This window comes from Aegilops tauschii, chromosome 2, assembly GCF_002575655.3.
Source record: "Aegilops tauschii subsp. strangulata cultivar AL8/78 chromosome 2, Aet v6.0, whole genome shotgun sequence".
In the NCBI taxonomy this organism is placed as follows: domain Eukaryota; kingdom Viridiplantae; phylum Streptophyta; class Magnoliopsida; order Poales; family Poaceae; genus Aegilops; species Aegilops tauschii.
Genome location: NC_053036.3, coordinates 86,849,871 through 86,870,188, shown reverse-complemented (window position 1 = coordinate 86,870,188; position 20,318 = coordinate 86,849,871). Strand labels below are relative to the sequence as shown.

At 47.1% G+C, this 20,318-nt stretch overlaps 1 long non-coding RNA gene across 4 annotated transcripts; it reads left to right on the top strand.

Moving 5' to 3' along the window:
- Positions 1 to 16,813: 16,813 nt before the first annotated feature.
- Positions 16,814 to 19,094, top strand: LOC109785775 (uncharacterized). 4 transcript variants are annotated; one of them, XR_012201892.1, is made up of 4 exons: positions 16,814 to 17,123; positions 17,261 to 17,332; positions 18,207 to 18,321; positions 18,738 to 19,094. It is a non-coding gene; the product is annotated as an uncharacterized lncRNA (long non-coding RNA). The 4 variants fall into 4 exon arrangements; XR_012201893.1 differs by having other exon boundaries at positions 16,839 to 17,113; XR_002238169.3 differs by lacking the exon at positions 18,738 to 19,094 and having other exon boundaries at positions 18,207 to 18,472.
- The last annotated feature ends 1,224 nt before the right edge of the window (positions 19,095 to 20,318 follow it).

Here is a 20,318-nt window from a genome sequence, read left to right as displayed (position 1 = left end):
TAGTTAATAATTTCTTAAGATCACTTCTATCATAAAGAGAAAACAGTTTCTTCATCCATAACATAACCCTCAGGCACAACAGGCAATTCATATCTAGGGGGAGAATCTTCATCATCACTTTCATCAATATTATCAGTTTCAATAATTTCATTCTCTCTAGCCCGAGCAAGTTGTTCATCAAGAAATTCACCTCGTGGCACAGTATTATCAAGCATAGAAGTAGTTTCATCATAAGTATCATGCAAAGCAGAAGTGGCATCATCAATAACATGTGACATATCAGAACTAATAGCATAAGCAGGTTTAGGTGTCGCAAGTTTACTCAAAACAGAAGGTGAATCAAGTGCAGAGCTAGATGGCAGTTCCTTACCTCCCCTCGTAGTTGAGGGATAGATCTTGTTTTTTTCGTCTTTCAAGTTCCTCATAGTGATCAGCAGATATAAATCCCAAGTGACTCAAAGAATAGAGCTATGCTCCCCGGCAACGGTGCCAGAAAATAGTCTTGATAACCCACAATTATAGGGGATCACAACACATTTTTCGTGGGTAGAGTATTCAACCCAAATTTATTGATTCGACACAAGGGGAGCCAAAGAATATTCTCAAGTATTAGCAGCTGAGTTGTCAATTCAACCACACCTGGATAACTTAATATCTGTAGCAAAGTATTTAGTAGCAAAGTAGAATGAAAGTAACGGTAGCAGTTTTGTAGTGACTGTAACAGTGGCAACGGTAAAGTAACTAAGCAAAGATCAATATGTGAAAAGCTCATAGGCATTGGATCGGTGATGGATAATTATGTCGGATGCGATTATTCATGCAACAGTTATAACATAGGGTGACACAGAACTAGCTCCAATTCATCAATGTAATGTAGGCATGTATTCCGAATATAGTCATACGTGCTTATGGAAAAGAACTTGCATGACATCTTTTGTCCTACCCTCCCGTGGCAGCGGGGTCCTATTGGAAACTAAGGGATATTAAGGCCTCCTTTTAATAGAGTACCGGACCAAAGCATTAACACATAGTGAATACATGAACTCCTCAAACTACAGTCATCACCAGAGTGGTCCCGATTATTGTCACTTCGAGGTTGCCGGATCATAACACATAGTAGGTGACTATTGACTTGCAAGAAAGGATCAAGAACTCACATATATTCATGAAAACATAATAGGTTCATATCTGAATTCATGGCACTCGGGCCCTAGTGACAAGCATTAAGCATAGCAAAGTCATAGCAACATCGATCTCAGAACATAGTGGATACTAGGGATCAAACCCTAACAAAACTAACTCGATTACATGATAAATCTCATCCAACCCATCACCGTCCAGCAAGCCTACGATGGAATTACTCACACACGGCGGTGAGCATCATGAAATTGGTGATGGAGGAAAGTTAATGATGACGACGGCGACGGATTACCCTCTCCGAAGCCCCGAACGGACTCCAGATCAGCCCTCCCGGGAGAGTTTAGGGCTTGGCGGCGCCTCCGTATCGTAAAACGCGATGAATCCTTCTCTCTGATTTTTTTCTCCCCGAACGTGAATATATGGAGTTGGAGTTGAGGTCGGTGGAGCACCAGGGGGCCCACGAGGCAGGGGGCGCGCCCAGGGGCAGGCGTGCCTCCCACCCTCGTGGATAGGATGTGGGCCCCCTGGCCTTGATTCTTTCGCCAGTATTTTTTATATATTCCAAAATAATTCTCCGTTGATTTTCAGGTCATTCCGAGAACTTTTGTTTCTCAAAAATAACACCATGGCAATTCTGCTGAAAACAGCGTCAGTCCGGGTTAGTTCCATTCAAATCATGCAAGTTAGAGTCCAAAACAAGGGCAAAAGTGTTTGGAAAAGTAGATACGACGGAGACGTATCAGCCGTCTGCTCTTTCTTTGCCGTCAACTTTCTGTATGCTGATGGCAAAGACCTCCTTTGCCGTCTGCTAGCTGACGGCAAATGAAGGAAATATGCCTAGAGACAATAATAAAGTTGTTATTTTATATTTCCTTATATCATGATAAATGTTTATTATTCATGCTAGAATTGTATTAACCGGAAACTTGATACATGTGTGGATACATAGACAAAACACCGTGTCCCTAGTAAGCCTCTACTAGACTAGCTCGTTAATCAAAGATGGTTAAGTTTCCTAACCATAGACATGTGTTGTCATTTGATGAACGGGATCACATCATTAGGATAATGATGTGATGGACAAGACCCATCCGTTAGCTTTGCATAACGATCGTTCAGTTTTATTGCTATAACTTTCTCCATGTCATACATATTCCTTTGACTATGAGATTATGCAACTCCCGGATGCCGGAGGAATGCCTTGTGTGCTATCAAACGTCACAACGTAACTGGGTGATTATAAAGATGCTCTACAGGTATCTCCGAAGGTGTTTGTTGGGTTGGCATAGATCGAGATTAGGATTTATCACTCAGAGTATCGGAGAGGTATCTCTGGGCCCTCTCGGTAATGCACATCATAATAAGCCTTGCAAGCAATATGACTAATGAGTTAGTTGCGGGATGATGCATTATGGAACGAGTAAAGAGACTTGCCTGTAACGAGATTTTACAAGGTATGAAGATACCGACGATCGAATCTCGGGCAAGTAACATACCGATGACAAAGGGAATAACGTATGTTGTCATTACGGTACGACCAATAAAGATCTTCGTAGAATATGTGAGAACCAATATGAGCATCCAGGTTCTGCTATTGGTTAGTGACTGGAGAGGTGTCTCGGTCATGTCTACATAGTTCTCGAACCCGTAGGGTCCGCACGCTTAACGTTCGATGATGATTTTGTATTATATGAGTTATGTGATTTGGTGACGGAATGTTGTTCGGAGTGCCGGATGAGATCACGGACATGACGAGGAGTCTTGAAATGGTCGATAGGTAAAGATTCATATATATGACGATAGTATTCGGACAGCGGAAGTGTTCCGGGGGTACCGGGTACGTATCGGGTCACCGGAAGGGGTTCCGGGCACGCCCCGGCAAAGATATAGGCCTTATTGGGCCTAGGGCGGGACAGACCAACCCCTTGTGGGCTGGTGTGCCCCCATATGGGTCAATCTAAGTGGATAAAGGAAAAGGGGAGGAGGAAAGGAAATAGAGGGAATAGGATTCCCCCTTCCTTTCCCCTCCCCTCTTTCCTCCCCCCCCCCCCCCCCCCGGAGATAAGGAAAGGGGGATGCCAAATTGGAGGAGGCCCCCAAGTAGGATTCCTCCTACTTGGTGCGCCCCAAGGCTGCTCCCCTCCCTCTCCCACCTATATATACATGGGGAGGGGACGCCTAGAACACACACCAACAATTGTTAGCCGTGTGTGGCGCCCCCCTCCACAGTTTACGCCTCCGGTCATATTCACGTAATGCTTAGGCGAAGCCCTGCACGGATTACTTCACCATCACCGTCACCATGCCGTCGTGCTGACGAAACTCTCCCTCAACACTTTGCTGGATCAAGAGTTCGAGGGGCGTCATCGAGCTGTACGTGTGCAGAACTCGGAGGTGTCGTACGTTCGGTGCTTGATCGGTCGGAACGAGAAGAAGTTCGACTACATCAACCGCGTTAACAAACGCTTTCGCTTTCGGTCTATGAGGGTACGTGGACACACTCTCCCCCTCTCGTTGCTATGCATATCCTATATAGATCTTGCGTGAGCATAGGAATTTTTTTGAAATTGCATGCTACGTTTCCAACAGCAAAGAACTGGCTGACGGCAAAGATCCTGATTCCAGTAGTGTCATCCTCTTCTCCTTCGTTGTCTTCCATCATAACCCCTCTTTCTCCGTGCTTGGTCCAAACATTATAGTGTGGCATGAAACCCTATAAAGCAGGTGGGTGTGAAGGATTTTCCGGTCAGAGTAAGACTTCTTATTCCCACATATAGGGCAAGGATAACACATAAAACCATTCTGCTTGTTTGCCTCAGCCACTTCGAGAAAAGTATGCATACCCTTAATGTACTCGGGGGTGCGTCTGTTACCGTACATCTATTGTCGGTTCATCTGCGTGCATTATATATAATTAAGTGTCTCAAAAATCATTACAGAACATCATGAATACAGAAGTGACCAAATTAATAGAAGTTCATCATCACATTAAAACCAAAGTACAGTAGTGATCAAATGTTATTACTGAAAAAAATACATAAAGTTCATACATATATAGTTCTCATTGAACAACATATATATAGCTCTCTAGAGCATCTAATTAAACCATGCATTGAAACTATGTCAAACATTTCAATGCAACAACAAATGCGATCATAATCGCAACTAAGGTAACAATTGATCCAGCGGCATAAGATACCAAGCCTCGGTATGAATGGCATATTTTCTAATCTTTCTAATCTTCAAGCGCATTGCATCCATCTTGATCTTGTGATCATCGACGACATCCGCAACAGGCAACTCCAATCTCATCCTCTCCTCCTTAATTCTTTTTAATATTTTCTTCAGGTAATTGTTTTCTTCTTCAAGTAAATTTAACCTCTCGACAATAGGGTCGGTTGGAATTTCTAGTTCACATACCTCCTAGATAAAAACATATATGTCACATTGTTCGGCATAATTGTCATAAATACTAAATGAACCAAATAGTTATAAAATATAATATATATCACATCCGAATCATAGACAGGAAGAGGGCCGACGGAGGTGGATACCAAAACCATCGCACTATATAATAACAAACAATAATAAAAGTAAGAAAATTACACAAGTATCTATCTAAATCATACAAGTAAGAATTTTTTCTTTTAGAAAGAAGATAAGAACAAGAGGCTCACCTCGGTGGTGCCGGCGACGAGAACGGCGTAGGCGGTCGACGGCGGTGAGGACAGGGATGGGACAGGACGGACCGCCAAACCTAGAAAAAACTTGAGGAAAAGGGAGCTTGGACAAGGAGCTTTGAGAGGAGAAAGCTGAAGTGTGGTTCGGGCATTTCATCGAACACCTCATGTGCATAGGAGATGAGCTAGAGCATCATAAAGCTCTCCACATCCGACCAAAAAAACAGAGCAGTGCATTGCTCTGCTCGCGGGCAGGGGGTATATAGGCTGACGAGACCCGACAAGAGCCACTCGTTACCACCCGAAGAAAACTTGACAAGGGGAAAGGATAGCGACACCGCCAAATCTTGAGTTCGGGGCATTCCGGAGGCCTGTGTCATCCTCACAAATGGCAGCCAGAGGCTGATCTGCATGAGACGACACCACTCGCCGCCACTATCTCCGTCGTCCTCGCTATGGTTGATCATACAATTTTAATCCTCTCAGGTGACCACCGTTTGGCCGACAACTGCTCAGCAGCATGTTGGCCAGATTCATAGCGCCACCTGAACTTGCGCCCGAGCCCGAGCAGCAGACCACCATGACTGCGCCTCTCCGCAGGGGATGAGGGTGACGGCCACAACAACTGCAGTTGGCCACCGCCTCAACCTGCCGTGCCCCAACGCCAAAAGCCACTCCAGGAGCAACGGCCATGGCATGAGCATGCTGCACGCTCTCAGGTTGGATCTCCACTTCCCAATCATGCACCAGTTGTGCTGCACCGGATGGAGAAGCCACAGGAGGTGGCCGTTCGGACTGCGTGTGAGCAGACCTTCAGTCTTGACATGGCAGAGAGGAGTTGTTCCGTGCTTCTGCCCAGGAATTGACGACGCCTCGAGGCTCCCCCCATCGGTGACCATGGCATCCATGAGTGGCAGCGGCCTGCATCTTCATGCCGATCTGGCCACCCAACATCCATGCATATGTCGGATCGAGCCCCACGCGGAGGGCCGCCGCCGCCACCGCTGCATCTTCCGCCTTCACAACATCTAAGCCGCCGCTGCACCTCGCCAAACCACTGCCAAGATTGCCACGGGATTGGAACCCCGCCGCTGCCGTCAGCCGCACATGCGAGCCCGGCGGCGCCGACCGGCGGCGGCAAGGGGAGGATGCACGGGGAACTGCCGAGAAAAACGGATCGAGTAGTCGCCCAGGCGGACGACGCGGGTGCAGTTTCTTTTAGGGGGTCGCCTAGAACTCAGCTGACTGAGACGTAATTCAGCTGACGCGTCCCTCAGCCACCCGCTCGTTTCCATCGTCGTCTGGGTTGTTTTTCTGGGCTGGGCGACATCCTTGTGGGCTGTCTATGCTTTGTTTTTCTTTCTTTTTTTGGCTAGGTGTGAGTTGATTTGCTAGGCCTCGTAGTACTTGTTGTTTGATGCTGGCTAGGTGCCTAGGCCCGTCTCTCTCTCTCCTTGGCTCGCGGTCTCATGCAGTTTTTTTCTAGTTTCTCAAAAATAAAGTATTTTTTTTCTTTATAAATCAACGGTGTGTTGTTTTTCTATGGGAAACACCGGTGTTGTTGTTTTTTTTTTGAGAGAACACCGGTGTTTGGTTGTGACTATGTGTGGAGAGTAGCTAGAGCGCACCTGTGAGTGAATATAATTTCATAAAACGAAACACACAAATAGGCCAAAATAGAAATTAAAATGTTCTATAAAAAGGGAAAATGATAGGAAATCTGATGCTAAGATAAAACAAACGGACAAGTAATTGGTCAAACAACAAAAGTGTCCTTTTGCTCCCGAGCTCAAATGAGATCGGGTGAACAGTAAATTCGAAAGAAAATGGAAAAAGAATCAAAATTTTGAATTTTTTTGTGATAAACTTTAACAAAGGTTTCAAGAGCCTCCAAATTTTCACGTAGAAATAACATTCGTGGAAGTCACAGAAAAAAAACAAAATCAGCACATGAGAATGCTTTTGAAAATGGCACTTTTTGGAGAATCGGTTTTTTTCACCACTTCCACATATGTGATATAAAAATTTGCGAGCACTCGGAAATTTTGTCAATGTTTCGCACAAAAAATTCAGTTTTTAATTTATTTTTTATGATTTTACTGTTCATGCAGGGTCATTTGAGCTCGAGATGAGAATAGTTGCGTCCACCCGACAACCCCTTCATGCTCCTCATTGCGGTCACTATGCGCGCGTGGATTTGCCGTTAGGTAACAACGCTTGTAGTTGCATGTTGATGGTTGACATGCAACTGGGGACCCTTGACAAACACACACACCCTTAGTTGTGAGTCGATGGGCAGCTTGCAACTGGGGGCCACGACAAAACACACACACACGCACCCCATAGTTGCGAGTCGATGGTCAACTTGCAACCGGGGGACCTCAACAAACACACACACCCTAGTTGCGAGTCGATGGTTTACATGCAACTAGGGACCCCTGACAAAAGGACACACACACCCCTAGTTGCGAGTCGGTTATCGACATGCAACTGGGCACCCTCAACACACAACACACACACATCCTTAGTTGCGAGTCGATGGGCGGCTTGAAACTGGGGGCCACGACAAAACACACACACACACACACACCCCCTAGTTGCGAGTCGATGGTTTACATGCAACTAGGGACCCCTGACAAAAGGACACACACGCCCCTAGTTGCAAGTCGATGGCCGACATGCAACTGGGCACCCTCGACACACACACACATCCCTAATTGCGAGTCGATGGGCGGCTTGCAACTGGGGGCCACGACAAAACACACACACACGCAACCCATAGTTGCGAGTCTGGTCAACTTGCAACCGGGGGTTCTCAACAAACACACACCCCCTAGTTGCGAGTCGATGGTTTACATGCAACTAGGGACCCCTGACAAAAGGACACACACACCTCTAGTTGCGAGTCAGTTATCGACATGCAACTGGGCACCCTCCACACACACACACACACATCCTTAGTTGCGTGTCGATGGGTGGCTTGCAACTGGGGGCCACGACAAAACACACACACGCGCACCCCCTAGTTGCGAGTCGATGGTTTACATGCAACTAGGGACCCCTGACAAAAGGACACACACACCCCTAGTTGCGAGTCGGTTATCGACATGCAACTGGGCACCCTCCACACACACACACACACATCCTTCGTTGCGAGTCGATGGGCGGCTTGCAACTGAGGGCCACGACAGAACACACACACACCCCCTAGTTGCGAGTCGATGGTTGACATGCAACTGGGGACCCTTGACAAACACACACATCCTTACTTGCGAGTCGATGGGCAACTTGTAACTGGGGGCCACGACAAAACGTACACCCCCCTAGTTGTGAGTCGATGGTCAACTTGCAACCGGGGGTCCTCAACAAACACACACACACACACACATCCTTAGTCGCGAGTCGATGGTCAACTTGCAACTGGGGCCATGACAAAATACACACACACACACCCTTGTTGCGAGTTGATAGTCAACTTACAACTAGGGGTCCTCAACAAACACACACCCCCTAGTTGCGAGTCGATGGGCTTCATGCAACTGGGGACCCTCGACACGCACACACACACACACACACACACAACAACAACAACAACAACAACAACAACAACAACAACAACAACAACAACAACAACAATAACAACAACAACAACAACAACAACAACAACAACAACAACAACAACAACAACAACAACAACAACAACAACAACAACAACAACAACAACAACAACAACAAACAACAACAATGATTGACTTGCAACTGGGGCACAGATGCAAGTCGATGGTTGAGTTGCAACTGAGGCAAACTACAAGAAAACGAAACGAAAAATAACCTAGTTGCGAGTCAATGGTTGACTTGCAACTGGGGCCTACAAAACTATGACACATCCCAGTTGCGAGTCGATGGTTGACTTGCAACTGGGGCACGGTTGCGAGTCAATGGTTGAGTTGCAACTGAGGCAAACTACAAAAAATGAAAAATAACCTAGTTGCGAATCAATGGTTGACTCGCTCATTGCGGTCACTATGCGCGCGTGGATTTGCAGTCAGGTAACAACGCTTGTAGTTGCATGTCGATGGTTGAATGCAACTGGGGACTCTTGACAAAAAGACACACACACACACACACATCTAGTTGCGAGTCGATGGTTTACATGCAACTGGGGACCCTTGACAAACACACACATCCTTAGTTGTGAGTCGATGGGCCGCTTGCAACTGGGGGCCACGGCAAAACACACACACGCACCCCATAGTTGCGATTCGATGGTCAACTTGCAACCGGGGGTCCTCAACAAACACACACCCACTAGTTGCGAGTCGATGGTTTACATGCAACTAGGGCCCCTGACAAAAGGACACACACACCCCTAGTTGCGAGTCGGTTATCGACATACAACTGGGCACCCTCGACACAAACACACACACACACACATCCTTAGTTGCGAGTCGATGGGCGGCTTGCAACTGGTGGCCACGACAAAACACACACACGCGCACCCCCTAGTTGCGAGTCGATGGTTGACATTCAACTGGGGACCCTTGACAAACACACACATCCTTACTTGTGAGTCGATGGGCAACTTGCAACTGGGGGCCACGACAAAACGTACACCCCCTAGTTGCGAGTCGATGGTCAACTTGCAACCGGGGGTCCTCAACAAACACATACACACACACACATCCTTAGTTGAGAGTCGATGGTCGACTTGCAACTGGGGCCACGATAAAACACACACACACACACACACCCTTGTTGCGAGTTGATAGTCAACTTGCAACTGGGGGTCCTCAACAAACACACATCCCTAGTTGCGAGTCGATGGGCTTCATGCAACTGGGGACCCTCGACACACACGCGCGCGCGCACACACACACACACGCACACAAACACACACACACACACCACCACCACCACCACCACCACCACCAACAACAACAACAACAACAACAACAACTGGGGCATGGATGCAAGTCGATGGTTGAGTTGCAACTGAGGCAAACTACAAGAAATCGAAACGAAAAATAACCTAGTTGCGAGTCAATGGTTGACTTGCAACTGGGGCAACTACAAAACTATGACACATCCCAGTTGCGAGTCGATGGTTGACTTGCAACTGGGGCAACTACAAAACTACAACACATCCCAGTTGAGAGTCGATGTTTGACTTGCAACTGGGCACGATTATCAGTCGATGGTTGACTTGCAACTTAGGCGAACTACAAGAAAATAAAAAATAACCTAGTTGTGAGTCAATGGTTGACTTGCAACTGGGACAACTACAAAACTACAACACATCCCAGTTGAGAGTCGATGTTTGACTTGCAACTGGGCACGATTATCAGTCGATGGTTGACTTGCAACTTAGGTGAACTACAAGAAAAATAAAAAATAACCTAGTTGAGAGTCAATGGTTGACTTGCTAATGCCCCCCGCCCTCCTAGTTGCAAGCCAAAGGTTGACTTGCAACTGGCACAACTGCAAAAAACGTAGTTGCGAGTCGATAGTGGACTCGCAACTGGGCCCGCTAGTTGCAAGTCGATGGTTGACTTGCAACTAGGGCGCCTTCAAACTATGAAAAACTCGCTCCTAGTTGCGAGTCGAGGGTTGACTTGCAACTAAGCCGGCTACAAACTATGACCTAACCTTAGTTGTGACACGAAGGTGGACATGCAACTGGAGTACTTGCAAAAAATGCCCCATTTGCGAGTTGAGGGTTGACTGGAGACTGGGGGACAGTTTTGACTTGATGATTGATTTGCAACTGGGACAAACTGCAACTTTGAAAGAAAAAACTATTCGTGAATCGAGGGTGGATCTGTAAAACTGGGCAACTGAAACTATAAAAATTACGATTGCTAGATGGCTACTTGCAAATGAGATGACTACAAACTGCAAAAAAACGCCAAATTCCGGAGTCAAGGGGTTTACACTTGCATAGATAGTACAAAATTGAATGGAAAAAGTGCATCAAACAAAAAAGTAAAGGAAAAAATAAATCGGCTAATAACAAAAAAGGACACTGATGACATGGGCAAAAAAATACATACCTAAAAATGATTAAAAGAAAAAAAGTAAATGGTGAAATATATCTAGACAACTTCTTCTAAAAAATGACATGAACATGAGCGATTGCAATATAAAAAAACTCACAACCATTGGCCATTGTGCAAATTTACTTCACTTCCGTATGCACAAGACTGAGCCTTTGACGACGTGAGCGAGGCTACTAGCTCAATCTCATAACGTTGCCCAAAACAAAGCCCAACACTTAGAGCTCAAAACAAACAAAGGCTGGCCCAACAAAAAAAACAGGAACCAGCCCACCCCGCTGTAGCCCTCCGTCCCGACGTAACAACGCGACACCCACGATCACGAGTTGAGCGGATCGTGCACGAAATTAAAGACACAGAGATCCGATGGTTAAATACTTAGATGTGAGATCACTAAAAAAATCTAGACGTGAGTTAGCCATTCCGTTAAAAAAAAATCCCATCCGACTAGACTTAGTTACAAGTATTTACATATGAGAATTTTTTATAGCAAAAAGTAAAGAAAAGGTTAAAAAAGAAAAATCAAATGATAACAACAACAAAAAATACAAAAAATAGGACAAAAGATAAGTCACGTGAATCAAGATCGGCAGGGTAGCTTTCCCTATTAATCTGCAGACATGAAAAAAAGCAGACAAAAAACATGAGTATGGACTGTGGTAGCTGGCGCCTAGTAATGCGCTGGTGCATGTCGCTACTGCGTGGGTAAACAGGCCGACAAAACAAAACAATTGGGCTGCCGCGCCCGCGTCCCTGCACGTAGAAAAAAAACAGCACGCACGAATCTCTGCATCTTTAGATCGGATGGTTAGAGATGTGAATGAGACCAATTTACTTCTCAGCTAGCTGAGTTTTAGCAAACCCGTTTTTTTAGTGATCCAATTTTTCATCAGCGAGTTTGTCTCTGGCGAGGCCTTCAAAACAAGATATCATATTGTCATGTTTGGACGATTTTTTATGGCCTCTAGTTGTTAGAATATGTCAACATAAGTGTCTATGCCAATCGTGAACAATTGCCACAATAATTATGTACTATTACCAGATAATATATTTGTATGTGTTTAGATGTTGTAATGTTTTGTAAGGGTGGTAGAGAGTGAATATCCAACTGTTAACAATAGAAAAAGAGTGGCATCATCCCATACAAGTACCACGAAGCAAGTTTGCTAGTGGTATTTTTACTGGTATATATTGGCGTTCAATAATCCAACAACCAAGTTAATCTAATCTGATAACAAAGTGGCTCATAATCTGGAAACTAAGTGACATTAATCTGCCAACTACTGATGAAAACAAAAGTTATCAAAACATGTCAACATGTGTGTATTAGGTATTTAGGTTTGAAGATCTCGTCGCGAGGGAGCTAACAGTAAAAGTGGATCATCGATCGGATTAACAATTTGGAAGCTATATAAAAATAAAAAAATCTTTGATGATGCGTGTCTATGAGGAAGAAGAGCCGCGGCATGAAAAGACCTCTGGTGAAGTCCAAAAAAGAAAGAAAGAAAGAAAGAAATCGGCGCGACATGACCTTAAGCCCTTAACCAGAGCAGGGCAGCATGCTCGCTATGTTCAATGAAGGCCATCCATGTCACCGTCCTCTTGGCAGCCGAGCTCAAGGTATTTTCGCCGAAACTCTGAGCGGAACATCACACGGCTGCTATGTCGTAATTAATTACTCCATTCGTTCTAAAATAGATAACCCAACTTTGTATTAACTTTATACTAAAGTTAATATAAAATTAAGTCATCTATTTTAGAACGGAGGGAGTACCAGCTAGGCCATACCTCCATGTAATGATGTACAACTTGACGTCGTTAGAGGAGAGCGGGTTCCTACGCAGCCAGAAAAGGTCTCTGTTCTTACTTCACTATCGGTCGGGCCGGTCAGCTATGGCTGTCCTGTCCTGTCAGCTTAGCGGCAGCCGGACGTCGTCGGTCGGTCGTCACGCTCACGCAGACGACGAGAGCGCGGATGCCATGCATGCATGCATGAATGAATGGGCCGGATCACTACTTTTCACACCTTGAGGACCAGCTCGCGCGCGCGGTCTAGCTAAATTAATTGGTCGCGGTAGGAAGTAGGACACTGAGATCATTGAACTTCGCCTCAACCCCTCTCGCGACCGCGTCGCCTCGCCCGGCCGCGCCCCCAACACCTCCCCCCGAACCCTCCCAGCCCCTTTGTTCCCGCCACCGTTGCCGGGCCTGGCACAAGCGGTGCCGGTGGCGGCGGCCCCTGCCCCCGGGCCTTTTCCCTCTCTGTGACGCGCCGACGATGGGCGGAGCGGCGCCTTGGGGTGCACCTAGGCGGCGGCGGTCTGGCGCGGCAGCAGGCGACCTGTCGTGGGCGCGGGTAATCTGCTGGGCGGCGATGTGACACGCGACGCAATCTGGCGGCGCCCGCTCGGCCCAGATTTGGGCCCTTTGGGCCCCATCTGGGTCTGGGCGAGCCGGCGGCATGGCTTCCGGGAGCGGGGGGGGGGGGGGGGGAGTGGCGTTGGGCTTGTGGGTGGCGGCGCTGCTGGCGCAGGCCTACTGCAGCGTGGCGGACGGGGCTTTGCGAGCCTAATTTGGGCCTGACCGGGCCAGGGGTGGCCTGGTATGCCCTGCTGCCGCGTCCGGACGGCGACCGCGACAGTGTTGGAGGCACGGGCCTCCCGCACGACAGTGGTGGAGGTGGTTCCCTCCCGTGTGGCTCTGTTGCTGCCGCTCCCAATTCCTGGCGCTCCTCTCCCAGTCCCTTTGGCCTCGTGATGATGATCTCAGTGCGGCGACATGGGAGGCATCAAGACCGCGGTGGCACATGCTAGTGGGCGGCAGTCTGGCTGGTTGGCCCCGGATCGGTTGGGCGGTGGAGTTTGGGGTGCGGGAGAAATCTCTACCGGTTCTTTCGGCACCGACGCAGTGATGCTTGCGGGTGCTGCCATTCCTTCCTGAAGGGTGTCGATGGTGCCCATCCCCCACTCCCCTCCGCATGCCGAGTGAAACCCTAGGACATGTCCGGGCAGCAGCGTCGTCGGCATCGCATTCCTTCTTGAAGGTGCTGGTTGGTACGAGCGTGCGGACCCTTGGACGGTGGTGGGACGAATCCGGAGTGCGCAGTGGTGGCCGGTCATCCGCGCTTTGTCGTGCTGCCGTTGTTGGCATTTGTTCTTTTTCTTCTTTCTTTATTGTTTCCTTTGGGCTTGATGTGTTGCTCGCCCCAGCTGCTATGTGATCAGTATTGGTTGCTTTTTAATATAAAACGGAGGAAACCTTTTTCGGTGAAATTAATTGGTCGTTAGTCATTACGAACGCGGATATCATATGTGCGTCGCGGTCTTCCGAAGCACACTGCGGCCTTCGACCGGCGGATGCACAGGCGTAAAATGCATTCAATATTGGGTCGCTAATTTTCATGAGCAGCTTCTGAACTACCACCTGAGCTCAGCTCGTGGTGACACTTCAAGTGCAAGTTACACGGAGGTACGCGCACGACACGACGGATTCAAGTTCAAGATGACCAAGGGCATGCTCAGCAACGTCGTGTTCGTTGGAATTATGTCAGACGCATTGACAATTAGGCTCGTCTTCTCCCAAAGTCCCAATGGTGACGCGAATTAAATTGTAGAGGAAGTTGCACAAACCATCAACTATCGATGTTGATTTTACACAAAACATCTACTATATGGATTTACACAGAATAACAAATATTGATGTAATCTGTTGCGGCTAGGTCTAATCCAATGTTTACATAGGTTGATGTGATTTCTAGTGGGTGGGTCCGGCATGTAAGTGCATGTTTGCAAAGAAAATTGACAGCATGTTCAAAATTTAACATGTTTACAAAAATGTGAAAAAAAAACTTGGTAGATCATACGTTTACTCAATTAATCAAGAAAAACTCAATTGGACCAAGTGTTTTGAAGATATCGAAAGTTTTAGTTGGTCGGCTGATGTGTCCGTTTTTTCTTACCATGTGTGCGCTTACAAGCAGGTTTTTTCTTCTTTTTACCATGTGTCCACTCACAAGCAGGATACACTTGTTGAAAATCATGTCAACATACTTGAATGTTGGATTAGACATGATTGCAATGAATTACATCAATATGTGATCTTATATACAACAAATCTGTATAGTGGGTGATTTGTGCAACAATAGTATCAATAGTTGGTGGTTTGTGCAACAATAGTATCAATAGTTGGTGGTTTGTGCAATTTTCACTGAAATTGGATCTGAGGTGGAGGTGTGGTGCTAGCTGACCGCTCTTGAAAAAGAAAACATTGGATGATGCCTGCCCGTTCAAAGACCCATGCAGCCATTTATTTTTGGAAAGGAGGTTGAGCCCCGGCCAGTCAAATTATTTTATTATTCAATAATGCCTCACAAAATAAAACATTGATCCTTTCGAAACCACCTTCTAGACGACAAAAATCACTCCACCTACAAACGTGATGATAATGGTGGTCATGATCAAGGCCACTTGCCCTAATCTCACCCCTACACATACCATCTAAAATCGGAGCACCGCACTAGTAGAAAAACGACTTTTAGTACCGATTCGTAAGGACCTTTATTACCGGTTCTGGAACCGGTACTAAAGAGTGGGGACTAAAGGTCCCCCTTTAGTCCCGGTTTAACACGAACCGGGACCAAAGGCCCACCACGTGGCACGAGGCGCGCCGTGGTCTGGGGGACCTTTAGTCCCGGTTGGTAAGGATTTTTTTTTATTTTTGAAATAAAGCAAAAACAGCCAACCAACTGGGCCGGCACGGCCTGCATACGACTAGAAACCCAATCTCTAGTTGGGCCAGGATGCAGGCCCGTACGGCCCAGTAGGCCCCACAGGGCAGAAGACTTGCAATATGCCCACAAAGGCCTGCTTAGAGAGGAGCTCGACACGGTAGCCGCGGCGGGGCTTATAAACCGGTGCGAGCTCCTCTCAACTAGCGAGGTGGGACTAAACATTGTGCACTGCGGGTGACAGCGCACCATCTTTAGTACCGGCTGGTGGCTCCAACCGGTACTAAAGGGGGGTCTTTAGTACCGGTTGGAGCCACCAACCCGTACTAAAGGCCACCACCTCTTTAGTACCGGTTCGTGGCACAAACCGGTACTAAAGGTTCGCCACAAACCGGTACTAATGAGCGCCGTCTGCCTGGCCGTTGGAACCGGCATTAATGATCACATTACTGCCGGTTCAATACCAAACCGGGACTAATGAGTTTCACATTAGACCCTTTTTCTATTAGTGCCGGTCCAACAAACCCTTCCCACAATGTGCACGCTCTAGAAGTCGTTGTCATCGTCTTCCGTGAACCCATCTTCGGTGCAGGGATCAACGAAATGATCTTGCCAGGCCTGTTGGCGCGGTTGGGTCAACCCATCTCCGGATGATCTGAGCTATGTATCGCACCGAATGGCTGAGCCTGTCAAGGGAGCATATTAGACTATCAGATATGTTAGCCGGATGCAGCTACCACACCCACCGGTACTTGGATATATCATACGGTCTGACCCTCCGATAACAGGGTCATGGGTACAAAGTCCGACTCATCCAGCTGACTAACGCCTTCCACTACCAGAAACTGAACCTTTCCCCACGGTGACCTATTTTCCTGTGGGGCCCGAAGCACCTCACAGGATTATTAATTTTCCTGGCGCCTTTACTTAAGTACACAGCAAAACAACACATTTACTGTAGGTCAGCGTATACATCACATGAAAATGATATGTCCCGTGAGGCTAGCTCACAGGAAAATGGTCTGACCAGTCCTCCAGCCGCTGCGAAACCAGCTGTCGCGCCAAAATAATACTTGCGCGCGTGAATTTTTTGTCCCTCCCGCGCGAGGAGCGAAGTCGCGCGAAGGCTCGTCTGAATTCTTTTTCTCTTTGTGCAGGGCCCACGGGAGAAAAAATCCTTGAGACACATGGAAACCCTACGCAGAAAATTCCCCATCCACACATCCTAGCTCCCAGCCGCCAGCCCACCGTCCTTCACCACAGCCGCCGCCGCCAGCCCACCCCTCCCCACCGTCCTCGCCCATGGCAGCCTCCCCACCGCCGACCTCGCCCGCGGCCAACGCCCTCCTCTACATCCTCCGCCCCGAAGGCCGAGGTCGTTCCCGTCTCTCGCCCTTGTGCGTGCGCATTCGTCGTAGCCAAGCGTGAGGAGGGGTCGGGTCAGTTGCTTCTTCCCTTCTCGCTTCTCCCGTCCCCATCGCCTCGCCGCGTCTCTCGCCTTGCCCCTTTCCATGGTAAACTCAGGTCCTCCCCTCTCCCCTGCTCTTTTAATTTCTTTTGTCTTTAATGTTCTTCCTTTGATAAATCTAGGCCACGAATTTGCAGAAATCTTACTAAATTTCGTGCTCTTATCTCTTCCATCTCGGTGGTTTCTTTTTTAGGTGCATTGCGAAACTATTTCTGGAGGTCGTCGCTGCCGCATTAGTCACCGGATGGTGTTCCCCTGTTCCGTTGTAAGTGAAAAACACTACTTTTTCAGAGAGGCTATCTCCCTACCTCTGGCCGGAATCGATATTGGGTCTTCTGTTTACCTCCGAGACGAGTTCCCAAGAAATCCTATTTGTTTATTGCCTTTTTGCATTCTTTTGCAGTGTATGGATTTATTCATTTTTCATGTTGCAAGAAATGGCTTTGTTCTCTATGCTAGCTCACAGTTTAGATGCTACTGCTAGGTGTGCTATTAGCAATCACATTGGTAGATCACTGAAAAACTGAAAAGATTAATGTCACTGTAATTTTCATCCTTGCTAGGTGCTTCAGGATATGCAGTGTATGCATCTTGACTCTTTTTCCTTGCTAGGTGCTTCAGGACATGCAGTGTATGTATGTGAAGATGTACTCTTCTTCTTAGATCACTGGATGCTATTTGCCCAGTACTGTTCGAGGCCCAATTCAGAGTTACGTAATAGGCTGACGGATTTCCCTTAGAGAAAAATAAACTATCATTTACTGCTTGGATCACCACGTATGACGGTGGCTGGCGTTCGTTTTTCTCTCATCCCGCTCTTCCCTGGATCCAACTCTCAAAGCACCATGCTAATTAATTGCTATTGCCGTTGGTCATGATTATTGCTGCTATTTTTTTCATCTTCCTATGGATTTGTTTCCTCCTATAAATACTTCCCATCCCAGTGCCAGTACGGTTAGATGCAGATTTACATCAATTTCCAATTAGCCAAAGCAAAATATAATCTGATGGTTCAAGGTCTCAAAGAATTCATGTATCTTTCACATTCTTTCTTCTTTGGCCCTTGTACTGTGGTCTATTGTTGGTTTTCCACTGAATCACTAGTCTTTTTTCTACACATACAATGTGTTCTTGTGCAGGCGCTGCTTTCAGGAGACGGTTAGTCCGGAACAGACGAGTGAAGATCATTGCTGGATAGTTTCATAGTTCGATTTCTACCGGTCTAACAGGTTCATGTCCTCTGGCTATCTTTCTGTAAGTATATTTCCTAATAAGCATCTCTGAATTGTCTAGTTGTAAAGAAAAAAGGATATCACATTGCAGGAGGCATGAAACCAAGTGCCAGATTATACAGTTTCATATATACTTTTCTGGTTTTATTCATATAAAATATGGTGTGTCCACAAATGGCACTACTGCATGAGATGCATTAATTCTGAATATGCATGTCTAGGACAGTACTACTCCAGTAATAATATATGTGTCACAGTGAGCTGAGTTCCAACATATTCAGTCAATGCTCTGTGCTGTCTATGTATTTAAATTAGTGGCTGCTGCCAGGTAGTATGTTGGTTTTATGTGACTTTGTGCTGGCCGGCTATAATTTAACATGGGCTGATTTGGCATCTACATGTTGTTGTTCATCATTAATTTCGTACATGACTTTGTAGGACATGACTTTGTAGGGGAACTACTGTGCATCCGAAGGAGGATATCACTAGTCCACTTGCAGTTCAACTAATGATCGACCATCTTATGGTATTTTAGAAATAGTGAAATGTGAAATGGCATGTGTGTCGATGATGCTGCTGATCATGAACCTAGGTAACATAGAAATGTGTGTATTTAGTCGTCATTGCTCTGTGCAATGTGATCGATGAGAATCAGAGTGGTGTCATGTATATTTAGAAATGTTATTGCTTTTGAGCAAGTTCATTACAACTTTTCATATGTAATTTACTGGATGTTGAATGATGGTTCAGTTGATTTATATGTATGTAAACATTAATTTTGGATGCCTTTCCTAACATGTGGGCCATCAGATGTATGATTATCTATCAAATGGATTTGTTTTTATTAAAAGGTTATAGAACTATCGATTATATGGTGTACGCTGCTAGGTGAGCATGCAATTTCTCTGAGTATATACCCTGTCAAATTTCCCTGACGGCCATCCTCCACCAAAATGTGTATCATAAACCTGACGAGACAAATGATTTTCCTGTGGGCAGCCGACAGAAACAACCGACAGGAATTGTTTTCCTGTCGGCCTACTCTCAGGCAAAATTCCTTTTCCCTGTCGCTTTAATCCTGTGGGTCTTTTCCTGACGGTTCAGCCCCATTTCCTGTCAGTTTTTAGCTGTAGGGAATAGTCCAGTTTCTGGTAGTATTCTGGTTGGGTGCGTTTGACGACTGTCACGCTGGCGGCCGGTCGTCGCCGTCGGCCAAAGGTGCCTTCATGGACGGCGCCACCGCGTGCAACTGAGACGCCTGCCGGTCCGGGGCGAAGAGGGGTCAGACGATGAAATAAGCTTTTTTTGGGGGGGGGGGGGGGGGGGGGGGGAAGGGGGGTCAGTGTGCGAAATAAGGACCTTCAGAGATCATTAGGTAATTTTTTTACAAAAATGAGTAAACTCAGACAAATGTTGACGCATCGGGCGCCGCAGAAACAGTACACTGCATGCCTAGGAATCAACAGCAGGGGCATACGAATCTATGGCATTAAAAAAGATGAAACACAGTGGATGAAATGCACATGAAACCCAATGCAGATGAAATGCAACGCAGACAAAAAGCAGGGCAGGAACAATCCCACCACCATGCCACTAGGCGGCAAAACAATCCCACCACCATGCCACTAGGCGGCAGGGACCACATGCATGCGCCCGTTCCGTTGCGGCTGTTTTTCTGTGGCGGGCTACCGTCTGACTGTGTGGCGGTAGGGGCTGCCGCCTGCCTGCGTGGCAGGTGCCACGCGTCGGCTGGCGTGCCTGCCGCCATGACTGGGATGGTCTCTTCTGTCAATTTCATCTAGAGGTGGTCTTTTTTGTCAATTCCGTTAGGCAGGTAGTCTTTTTGGACAAAAATTTGGCACCGCCACATGAAGCAACCTTTGGCCCGTCATCCCCGACGAAGGGGACGCCGCCGCAGTGATCGGAGCCGCTGCCCCGTGGGCCTTGTGCCGTAGATCTCCGCCGATTCTGACGTCCCCACATTGTCACCGGAGCGACGTCATGCCGCTGGGAGGAGCA